A 12,359-nucleotide genomic window follows, 5' to 3' on the forward strand; every position below is an offset into this window, starting at 1 on the left:
TTGCATAACTCTGACATTTGCACAAGTGTGCTCTAGCATAACTTGCATTTGAACGATACACCAGAACCCACAGTGCACAAAATGTGCACAGAATGCTATGTGTTGTATTGAATTTACATAATTTGTATAAATTATATATAATATATACATAATTTGTATAAATCAAAGCTTGGGCATTGCTAGGTTGCTGGGGCCCAGGGGCAAAGCCCTGCACTAGGCCTCATGGTGCTCCACCCCTTCCCATTCTGCTTCACCTTAAATGCCACCCCCCATGCCAATTTACCTAAATGAGGAGGGAGGGAGGAAAGGATGAAGGGAGATGTGGCAATGGTGGGAAGACAGGTGGTGGATGGTAGTGACAGGTTGGGTGGTAACTTTCACTCCTCCTTGGTAAATGGGGAGGGGGGCAGCAGAATGCGAGGTTGCAACATCAGCTCTTCCGCCTTGCCATAGGTGGGTGATAGAGAATGAGGAGCTGTCACATTCCTCCCTCCATCACAGGGGAAAGCCACCACAGAGTCCCTCAGTGGCAGCTCCTGCTTCTCTCCTTTGGTGAATAGGCCATCCTCCCTCAGTCTTCCACATTTTTACAGGGGTGAAGTTCCTTTTTGGGAGGAAGTCTATTTGTGGAAGGGATAGGAGGGTGGAATTAGGCAGTAGTGCTACAACCCACTCCCCATCCACGAATGGGAATGTTTCCATGTGCAGGTGGGGAGGCCAGAGTGCCACGAGAGACTTACAGTGGACTTGCCTCCTCCTGGCATTCCCTATACTGGCCCTGGAACCTTGGTGGTTGGCCATGGGCCTAAAGTGGCTGACCTCTGGCACTGACCCTGATCAAGGCTATGACATTATGGATTATATCACAATTATGAATTATTAGTTGTTACTAATGATTTGAGGGGGGAAATGGTGCCCTTTTATTAAGGAGCTCATCTTACTGGTAAACATGTTTCTATTGCCTGCATTTTTTTACATTGCTCTGGATCAGCTAACTAACCTGCTAGGTTTTGATTGAGTTTAAACTTCCTTTCTGAAGCCTTTAATCTAAAAAGGGATCACTGAGCAAATGATTAATTGAGATTTCCCTGAAGAAATGCTTGAAGGTGGCTACAGCTCAATTGTTGGCTAGCATCCCTGCCACATCCCTTTCATAAGGTTAGTTAGCAAAAAGGCCTTCTCCTATCATGGCCTGTCAGACTTCATTTATCTTGTTGAGTAAATGTGAATCAATGAACTGATTAGCAACTGTTGAACTCATTATTTTTAGAAATGTTACTGCTATGTGATTTGCATATGTCTGTACATGTTACTGAGCATAAAGGACCAAACAGACCTCTAACTAAAGGAAGTTTTAAAGGTTTAATTTGATGAGAAGGGATTCGGTCCATTCTTTCTGACAGAGGCAGAGAGAGTCCTAGAAACAGACACAGTCAATTGCCTTTCTTTCCTGTATACATCTTGCTCTTTCTCTGATATTCCTGATTCAATTACTGAAACAATTCAGAGGAAGGGGTGGGGGTGGGGATCAATAAAAGAAAAGGTAAAACTTTACCCTACAGCCTGAATTTAAATGGCAACCTCCTTTCTGTATTGTCTATGAACTTGTAGCATGACTCTTTCCCAAGAGTTTTAGTTCCCTAACTTGTTCATGAGCGGAGATCATCTTAAGGAGGTCAGTAACCAGGACCTGTGTCCACTTGCAATGGAATGTGTCAAATACAAAATGTATCTCTGGCATCCTCTGGAATACACACAGCGTTTTGTTGTTGTTGTTTTTGTCTTTGCCAAAAAAATGAGCCCGCCTAGCTCTTGATGGAAAATAACATGAAAGGAAGGTACACTGACAGGTCATGATAGGAGAAGTCTGACAGGCCATGATAGGAGAAGGCCTTTTTGCTAACTAACCTTATGAAAGGGATGTGGCAGGGATGCTAGCCAACAATTGAGCTGTAGCCACCTTCAAGCATTTCTTCAGGGAAATCTGAATTTTCCAGAACACTGAATCTTTGATCTTTCAGGATAGAGCACTAGTTTTCAAATTGTGTTCTAGAGAATACTTTGGTTCCTCAGAGGCTTATTGGGTACATTGTGGGGATCAGTAACAGCAGACAAGCTTCCTAGACAGAGAGATCACCCACCATATCTTTCTTGCAATGTGAAGCCACAAAGGAGGCTTGAGTGTGTCTGAGGATGCATCCTAGTGCTCTATGCAAGTAGAGAGTACAATCAGAACACCCCCTGGAATCTGGCAACATATTTATTTTATTTTATTATTACATTTATGTTGTATTTGTTTCATGATAGAACTCAAGACATTGAACAGACCAAGGCTTCCTTAGGTGCAGCAAGCTTCCTCCATCATGAGCTTCCGTGCTGTGCCCTGGGACTTGGATTCCTCGGCAGGGGTTCCCTGGCAAACAAATCTGAAAAGGATGTTTAAAGGCAGGGAGTTTGGAGAGCATTGGTGGGTAGCATACTCTTTCACACAGTTGCTCTGTGTGCCAAAACGAAATGATAGTTTGTGTATTTATGCATTGACCACAATCCACAGACTTGTGTATGCAAGAGTTTCACATCCTTTTCCTGCAAGGGGCAAACTTCCTGTATGCACATTATGTGGCTGCTCCTCAGGGACTGATTATGTTTTGTGGTGGATGGCCTTTCTGTGCTTCACATTGATTACAAATATCCTTTTTAAAATTTCAGAAAATATTTCAAACACTGATATATTCCAAAAACACTGACATTATATAAGCTGACAGCACAATCCATCTGTACTGTAATTTACTTTGCCACATTGCATGTTTGTTTCAGTAAGATGAAAGCTGTTAGATTTGAAACGTTATAATTTATAGAAGTATGTCCATAAATCCTGTCATTTTGAAGGCAGCCTCTTATTCTAGACCCAAATTTGATACAGTTTATAATAAAATGGAACTCAACATCACCCAGGAATTCCTTCTTTCCCTGCCACAAGCCAAAATAATACACTAAATCCTAGTGAGGAGGTTGAAAAAGATTGTTAGCTTTACATAAAGCAATAGAGATACTTTATTTATAATAATATTTGTTGATAACCTTTCTCCCCTGCTCTTCCTTATGTAACTGGTGGATTCAGTGGTTGATGCTGGATATTGTTATTTGAATTAGTCTGGATGAATCGTGTACCCTAAAATGCATTTTATGAACTGCTGTTTTCTTTTTGTTAAGGCCTACGGTCCTATAACAATAACATCTTCTAATCTGATTTATAAATATTTCAGTTTACTATGGATGAAAGGAGCAATTACACTTAAGAATTACTGGTTAGATGTTCAGCATCTAAGTTCATTGAATTGGCTGTAGCTACAGTGCAACAGTTAGTGACTTGTGCCACACTGCTGCAGTTGAACTACGACCCTATGACTGTGGAATACCATCTGTATATTTAATTCTCCTAGGTAGAATGTTTAGAATGTGTGTCCCGTCGCCCAGCTTATTGGTTGGGTGGCGGAGGCACCTGATAGGCTGAGGCGGCGGTGAGGCCGGGCCAGGCCGCACCAAAAAACAGGAGTGGCCAGGTTGCAGCGAGCCAATGGGTTGCAGTGGCAAGGCGGTGGTGGGCCCGGCCATGGTGGTGAGGCGGCAGTGGGCCCGGCTGTAGTGGTGGTGGGCCCGGCTGTGGTGTCAAGGCGGCAGTGGGCCTGGCTGTGGTGGTGGGCCTGGCCACGGTGGCGAGGCGGCAGCAGGCCCGACTGGCGGTGGCAGTTTCAGGCCTGGTGGCAGTGGCGAGGTGGCGGCAGGATGAGGAGGTGGCTGGGCCACCACGAAGAGGATACGGCCCAGGAGGGGCCGGGCCAGCTTTAAAGCCAGCCAGAAACCACGGGCAAGGAGGGGGGAGGGGGAAGGATGAGCCCAGGTGGGAAACACCGGCCCCAAATACTGCACAGATGTTCCAGGAATTCTTTACTACATAACATAAAAAGAATTTGGCAGTTCCTGTTTATATCAGCCTATGGGCCAAAAACTGGATTTGTCTGTCCGTCCATTCAGCCATCCATCCATCTACCCACCCTCCCATGTTTTCAGCCAAAATTTATATCCCAGTCTAGTCACATCAATTAAAATAAATTAGGAATAAACATTAAAATGAAGAGTAGTCCTTAATCTTTAAGTTCTTGTTCACGGATTAAAAGAGCAATTAGGATGTCCAGATTTTAAAAAATATGGAGATTCACATAATTCAAAGGAAATGATGTGAGATAAATTGCTAATTTGTGAGATAAATTGATACTGGAGATACCTGTTGCTTCAGGTATCTTCAGTCCCTAGCCATAGTATTGCCTTTGTAGGGCAAGAGGAAGTGGGAACTATGGCTTTTGGATCAGAAATAAGTTTATTAGGATTTTGGATGTTTCTCAGGAGGGTTCCATTAATTTGTATGTACAAATATGTCAGTGGGTCCCAGGGGTCTACCTAGCCCTAGCTGCCAGGGAGCACACTTCTATGGGGAAATGTCTTCTTCTCCAAGGTCACCGTTGAACATTCAAGGAGCTGTAGTTGAAGATCCAGCAGCACTTGTAATAATCTGAGTCTCAGTATATAAATGTAAAATAAAGAAGTAAAAAAAATTCCATATATAGAACGTCTGAAACAAAAAACACGGAACATTATGTTGCTAAGCAAAGTTAGTACCCATTAATATACATGAGAAGAATTAGCACAATAGACTTTTCAGAGTAATTGACATTTATTAATTGAATATGGAATTGAACAATACTCAGAGGAAATGTGCTTGGGTGGCTTTAAAGGGGCTTAGACAGATTCAGGGAGCTTGGAAAATAGCTTGATAGCTTTAAAACGGGTTTAGACATATTGATGGAGGACAGGTCTATCAGTGGCTACTAGTCTGGCGGCTGTGGGCCACCTCCAGCCTTAGAGGCACAATGCCTCTCAATAGCAGTTGCAGGGGAGTAACAGCAGGAGAGAGGGCATGCCCTCAGCTCTTGCCTGAGGGCTTCTCAGAGGCATCTGGTGGGCCACTGTGTGAAACAGGATGCTGGGCTAGATAAGTCTTGGGCCTGATCCAGCAGGGCTGTTCTTATGTCCTTAATGTAATCCTTAATGTAATCATAAAAGTGTTGACATTAATTTGAACAATTAAGTGCTGGGGTTTTGATAGTACACTTGTTTGTTGGAGATATAGATATAGATATAGTGAACTTAAAATATCATTCTGTACTTTCCCCAGACATAAAGTTGTATCTTGGTGAGTTTATTGTATCCTTTACCTGTTAATATGATTTACCATCTACTAGGGCTCTGCATTGTGTTGGGTCTCACAGACATGTTGGATGTGCCTGGCTCTGTCGGGTATTATCAGATGCAGTTCTGCCACAACAGGGAGCCCTGACTGTCAGAACTCTGACTGAATTTCCTGCTGTCATGTTGGAACTTGGTTGGAGTTCTGACATGCCTTTCAGACACCTGCCCTGTCCTGCCATCTCCTCCTCCCACTCCCTTAACTGGAACTGGGTAGGGGCCAGAGCACAACATACATAACATCCTCAGCCATGCCACTTCTCTTCCAGTGCGGCTTCTGTGTAAAAGGGGTCCCCCCACTTTTAAGTTCCTTTTAGGTCCCCAAACAGCACGTGAGATTGTTGGCATTGCAGTTTTTAATGGGATGCAGCCATGGTGCATCTCTAAAATAAATAAATAAAAATGATTTATCCCACAATCCCTAGCACTGCTTGGGGATCTGAAAGGCACATAAATAGGGGGGAAACCCCAGATCTTTTACACAGAAGCTGCACTGAAAGGTTAGTAGCAAAGCTGCTTGCTTAGGTTTCTGTATGGTGTGAACATCCTGAATGCTGTCTCCTGGCCCCCACTGTAAGGGAGGAGGGGGAGGAGGTGAGGGCAGCAGAGCATGGGGAGGTCCAAAAAAGTGTCAGATTTCCAGCCCAATCCAACCTAACGCTCTCAGCTCAGCCACTGGGAGGGGCAATGTCAGCATCCCAACAGTCTCAGTGTCGGATAGGGGCAGATCAGTTTGGAATCTGACATTCTGGTCATTCACAGGCCCATCTTCTCCCTAAACATCTCCCATACAGAGAAGGGATGAATGACCCAAACACTTTGTCAGGGGGAGCAGTCTGATTGCATGATTCCTCCTCACATAATTGGCGGCTCTCCTCCCAATGCATTGCCAGTTCTGTAGGACAGACCAGTACTGTCTGATCCTTCCTACATGATTGAGCCGTTGAAACATTCTTCCACCCGTTCATGAGCTAATCATGAATAAGCATCTCCTATGCAATTTGGAGAGTACCTAAATGGCACCTGACTGAGGTACTTTATCATTATCTTGCATGTACTAAAATATTCAAATCCTTATTCCCTCTGCTACAGCACAACATGCCTAAATGTAGATGCTAGAAACCCTTGTGCAAGTTTTTAAAGAAGCCACATTCGATCCCATAAACAGATGGTGACTGGCAGAGGGCTTGACCAACTGGAGCTCTTGCAGCCTATGCCCAGGTGTCCCAAGTAATGTCATGTGAAGTTACAGAGTTAGAAACTAACCTTATGTTAAACTGAATTTGTTACTGGCAGTACTAGACCATGTCAATATAATGCAAAAGGTGTTCTCAGCATCACTGCAAAGCCTTTTTCTTTTTAGAATTGTTTGCTTTAAATTAATTTATGATTATAACAGACTGTTGTGCTTTGAACATTCAAGATGGTGATGTGACTCACACAATACATTTTTAAAGCCACTACTTGAAAAATCTTATTGATTCATTCAACAAAACATTTCATGTTCACTTGATGGCTTTGCTGTTCTCTTTATTTAAGTGAACAAATCACTTTTATAGAATGAAACTATATTTTATGGCTTTAGATTTACAGATAAAATTCTCCCAAATGGTCTTCAGAGCACTGTGAAAGATTCCACTGCCGTAAGTAGTATAGGCTTACCGCATAAATTCCTACTTCCAGTTTGTACCCTGGTGGCTTTAGAATAAAGGTGCTCCATTTTCAGTTTTGAGTTGTTGGTTTTGAGTTTTAAAATTTCTAATTGGGAAGAACAAGCCATTACAATAGGTATAGATGTGCCAAAATGTAAAAATTAGTAGTAATTGTGCATTGCTCTGTGTGTGTGTGTGTGTGTGTGTGTGTGTGTGTGTGTGTGTGTGTGTGAGAGAGAGAGAGAGAGAGAGAGAGAGAGAGAGAGAGAGAGAGAGATCAAGTCCCTACTGCATTGTGAAACTCACTGAGTAGCATTGTGCCAGTCACTCCATCTTAGCTATACCTACCTTGCAGGGTTGTTGTGAGGATAAAATGGGATGAGTCCATATATGCTGTTTTTACCTCCTTGGAGGAAGGACAGCATATAAATAAAATGATAATAAATAATAATAATGATGATGATGATGGAATAGGGACAATGATGGAAACTAAGGTCCAAAGCATTACTTAAGTGCATCCAGGTGTTTGCACACGTGGGATGCTCTTTGAGAAACAGAAGCCTTAGGTATAAAAAAAAGATGATTTGCATGGTTCTTTACATCCTCGCTGAAGTCAGAGTGTCAGGAGATTCATACTAGGGATGTGCACGGAATGGGATTTCCATTCCGTTCTGAGCTCAAAATGGAATGCAAATCCCCAGAATGTTCTGTCAGAACAACCAGGCAATCCAGTTGTTCTGACGGAACAAGCTTGAAATGTTTTGAAGGTTCTGAGTGCCCTTTTGGAGGTGTGTTTCCCCCTTGCTGACTGGCTTTTGCACTGGCTTCTGATTGGCTTATGAACTCCTTGCTTCTTGGTTGGCTTGTTATCATACAAATCAAGTTGATATGTGTACCAAACAAACCAAGAAGCAAGAAGATTGCAATGCTTGGAAAATTCTGACTCAGAATGGAGTCGTTCTGTTACAAGCTTGAAATGGGTCCTTCATTTGAAGGGCATTCTGTTTCAAGCTCAGAATACTCAAAACAGCCCATTTCGAGTTGGAACATTCCAAGCTCAGAATGTTCTGCACATCCCTGATTCACACTATTCTATGTTCACAGTCAGGAAAGAGATGAAAGAAATGTGTTGTTTTGAGAACTGAAAGGCTAAGTAATATTTTATGTTTTCTGAGAAATTAGTTTGCACAATCTATACACCACCACCACCACCCCGCCCTTATTGTGAAACAGTCGTCTACATTTTTGGTCAACATCTATGTTTTTACGTCAACCAAAGCACAGTTATTTTGTCCACCCTCTGCTGTTAGTATTCCGTGTGATGTTGAAAGTGTCCTCTACTTTAGATTCAAGGAGGTTGGCCGATACGTCATTCTGCTGTACACACTTTCAATCTGAATGTCATATCCTGTCAATCTGACTTTGATTTCCATAAATGTTCTCAGGATGTTGATCCAGAGAGGATGAATGTCCCTTCATTATACACATATATGTTAAAAACCTAAGGCTAGGTGACATGATCCCATCCCACCCTGCAGCCAAGCCAAACCATCTGTGCTGTTTGTGGTGGTTGTCCCACTGGAGGAGTTTTGCAGTCAGAACAGCTACTGATGTGAATGCCTGCCCAGCATTCTGTTCAGCTTCCATACTAATGCATCTCTGTGCCTTTTTGTGTGCCCCTGAGTACAAGGGCCAATCTAGATTATTAAAAGTGTCGTTGCTTAGTAAGGTTGAGGGTGCGCAACTCTGGCCCTACAGCTGTTGTTGGACTAGCACTCCCATCATCTCCAGCAACTATGGCTTTGCCATTGTGGGAGCTGTGGTCCATCAAATGACCATTTACTTTTTCAGGAAGATGCTTACAAAGGCCTAGGGACAGTCCTTTTATATGAAAATGGTTGCCCCTTTCAAGATGCTGTGATTGTAAACATGCCCTCACTGTTCCTTTATACAGGTGAAACTCGAAAATTAGAATATCATGCAAAAGTTCATTAATTTCAGTAATGCAAATTAAAAGGTGAAACTGATATATGAGATAGACGCATTACATGCAAAGCGAGATAAGTCAAGCCTTAATTTGTTATAATTGTGATGATCATGGCGTACAGCTCATGAGAACCCCAAATCCACAATCCCAGAAAATTAGAATATTGTGAAAAGGTTCAACAGTCTAGGCTCCAGGTGTCCCACTCCAATCAGCTAATCAATCCATAACACCTGCAAAGGGTTCCTGAGCCTTTAAATGGTCTCTCAGTCTGGTTCATTAGGAATCACAATCATGGGAAAGACTGCTGACTTGACAGTTGTGCAGAAAACCATCATTGACACCCTCCATAAGGAGGGAAAGCCTCAAAAGGTAATTGCAAAAGAAGTTGGATGTTCCCAAAGTGCTGTATCAAAGCACATCAATAGAAAGTTATGTGGAAGGGAAAAGTGTGGAAGAAAAAGGTGCACAAGCAGCAGGGATGCCCGCAGCCTGGAGAGGATTGTCAGGAAAAGGCCATTCAAAAGTGTTGGGGACTTTCACAAGGAGTGGACTGAGGCTGGAGTTAGTGCATCAAGAGCCACCACACACAGATGGATCCTGGACATGGGCTTCAAATGTCATATTCCTCTTGTCAAGCCATTCCTGAACAACAAACAACGTCAGAAGTGTCTTACCTGGGCTCAAGAAAAAAAGAACTGGTCTGTTGCTCAGTGGTCCAAAGTCCTCTTTTCTGATGAGAGCAACTTTTGCATCTCATTTGGAAACCAAGGACCCAGAGTCTGGAGGAAGAATGGAGAGGCACACAATGCAAGATGCTTGAAGTCCAGTGTGAAGTTTCCACAGTCTGTGTTGATTTGGGGAGCCGTGTCATCTGCTGGTGTTGGTCCACTGTGCTTCATTAAGTCCAGGGTCAACGCAGCCGTCTATCAGGAGATTTTGGAGCACTTCATGCTTCCTTCCGCAGACGAGCTGTATGGGGATGCTGACTTCATTTTCCAGCAGGACTTGGCACCTGCCCACACTGTCAAAAGTACCAAAACCTGGTTCAGTGACCATGGGATTACTGTGCTTGATTGGCCAGCAAACTCGCCTGACCTGAACCCCATAGAGAAGCTATGGGGCATTGCCAAGAGAAGGATGAGAGACATGAGACCAAACAATGCAGAAGAGCTGAAGGCTGCTATTGAAGCATCCTGATCTTCCATAACACCTCAGCAGTGCCACAGGCTGATAGCATCCATGCCACGCCGCATTGAGGCAGTATTTGCTGCAAAAGGGGCCCAAAGCAAGTACTGAATACATATGCATGCTTATACTTTTCAGAGGTCCAATATTGTTCTATTTACAATCCTTGTTTTAGTGGTTTCATGTAATATTCTAATTTTCTGGGATTGTGGATTTGGGGTTCTCATGAGCTGTACGCCATGATCATCACAATTATAACAAATTAAGGCTTGACTTATCTCGCTTTGCATGTAATGCGTCTATCTCATATATCAGTTTCACCTTTTAATTTGCATTACTGAAATTAATGAACTTTTGCACGATATTCTAATTTTTCGAGTTTCACCTGTAAACAGGCTGGTTCACAATAAAGTTTGTTCACATGGCTGATTGCCATGGAGTGGGGAAAGTGCCACATGTTTGCATGACCTGGTCCTTTGCTTCATTTTTGTCCCTAATCCTATGGACGATCCTTTCCAGAGGGCTAATGTAAACATTACATGCTGTTCAACAGGGAGCTGCATCCCTGGAACATGGAGATTTGCATTTTAAGTTTTGGGGTGTTTTATGTTTACGTGAAAGTGGCTCTGCTACAAAAACAGTTTTTCTTGCTTTATTATACTGAGAGTGGCAGTTGTGGCTTCTATCCTCTGGGTGTCTATGCTGCACACAGTTTTCTTCCCCATCACTATGAGAGAAGAAAGAATTGATTATAATCTTTGTCTTCTCATGGTCAAGCATATTGCTGAAACAAACATGACATTCATGCCTCACAAATCAAAATCCCATTATTCATTTACTTTGACAAATGTCAATTTCAGTTCAAATCATACTAAACTTACCATGTTTAGCCTTTGTTTTGAAAAATTCCTTTGCATATTAATGTGGAAAGCGCTCCCCCCCACCCTTTTATGTATATACACATCACAGTTGCCATAGGCTGCCTTCACACATAATGACAAACTGGAGGCAAATGAGCCAGAGGTTCCATTCCGTGGTCATCCAAATGCGTGAAACCACAGTTTAGTTACTAAAGTGATCTGAAGTTTCTGAGCCGAAACCATAATTTTGGTTTGTAGTGAGTTTTGCTGCTGCAACCTCAGGTTTGAATGCGGCATCATGTCTGAATTCTGCTGCCACTGTAACCTGGGGTTTTGTGTTTTGGCTGCTGCCAAAACCATAGAGAGGGAGGCTCAGAACATAAACATGTCAGCTCTATGCCTGCCATGCTTCTCGCTGGCTGCCTCTGTGAGCACTTGCTCCGCCCCCCCACTGTCTTCGCACTCCTCCAGCTGTTGCCTGGAAACAGGGATGCTGCATCACTGCATCCCAACAAGCTTCAAAGCATGTCAAAGGGAAAAGCCACAGTTGGGGATGCCCACTCTCCACTATGCCATGTTCCCCCCTTTGGCAATCTGCAGAAAGAGAGGATGGGATGACAAGATGGGTACTTTGTGGATAGGTTTCCACAAATCAAGTGATGAAGAACTTTTTGCACAAGCACATGGAGCCCCAGTGGCACCATAAACCAGGCAACCCAGTTGTTTCCCAACAAAAATAACTCTTTCCAGGGGAGTGATAACTAGGGTCTGGGTTGAAAGTCAGCCCCTGGAATTCTTGAGTGACTCTGCTCTATTTTTTGTACAAATTAGTAGCGGGGAGGTGGGGCTCAGCCCCTTCCCCTTTTGTGCAAGCATGCAGTCTGTGGCATTATTCATGAGAAGAACCATCTTGGGGTACACCAGGAAAGTGATTCAAAGGCTGAATCATTAATGATGTCTGATGATGCCTCTTCTCCCAAGGACCACTCTCTCATGAGGGTGGCAGGCCATAGTGACTTGCATGTGGGCTGGAGGGCTGTCGCCACTCAGCCCGATTGCTAGATCCATGTAAGCCCCGGGGAAGGGTACTACACCAATGCCTTTCCAGTTCATGGTGACTGGCGGACAGCAGGAGTGAAAGCACTCACTCTGGCAGTCTGCTCGTCCTTTGCAGAGGCGTATCTAGGGAAAATAGTGCCTAGGGCAAGCACTGAAATTGCTCCCCCTGTCCAAACATCTGACACACATCTTTCAGATAACTTTACCATAATATCAGCTGAAAATATAGTCAGGCTCGTTAATCTTTTAATATTTCAAAAACTATTTAGCAGTGGATGTAGCCAGACCAAAAAATGCTGGGAAACTACAAAT

The 12,359-nt window shown here is 43.4% G+C and overlaps 1 long non-coding RNA gene across 1 annotated transcript in view; it reads left to right on the plus strand.

Annotated features, from left to right (window-relative positions):
- LOC128347147 (uncharacterized) overlaps positions 1–12,359 on the plus strand; it is a 33,031-nt gene that overhangs the window by 7,394 nt on the left and 13,278 nt on the right. The window contains exon 2 of the long non-coding RNA XR_008317409.1: positions 2,308–2,467. This is a non-coding gene — a long non-coding RNA (uncharacterized LOC128347147). The remainder of the gene's footprint in view (positions 1–2,307; positions 2,468–12,359) is intronic.

This window comes from Hemicordylus capensis, chromosome 2, assembly GCF_027244095.1.
Source record: "Hemicordylus capensis ecotype Gifberg chromosome 2, rHemCap1.1.pri, whole genome shotgun sequence".
NCBI lineage: Eukaryota > Metazoa > Chordata > Lepidosauria > Squamata > Cordylidae > Hemicordylus > Hemicordylus capensis.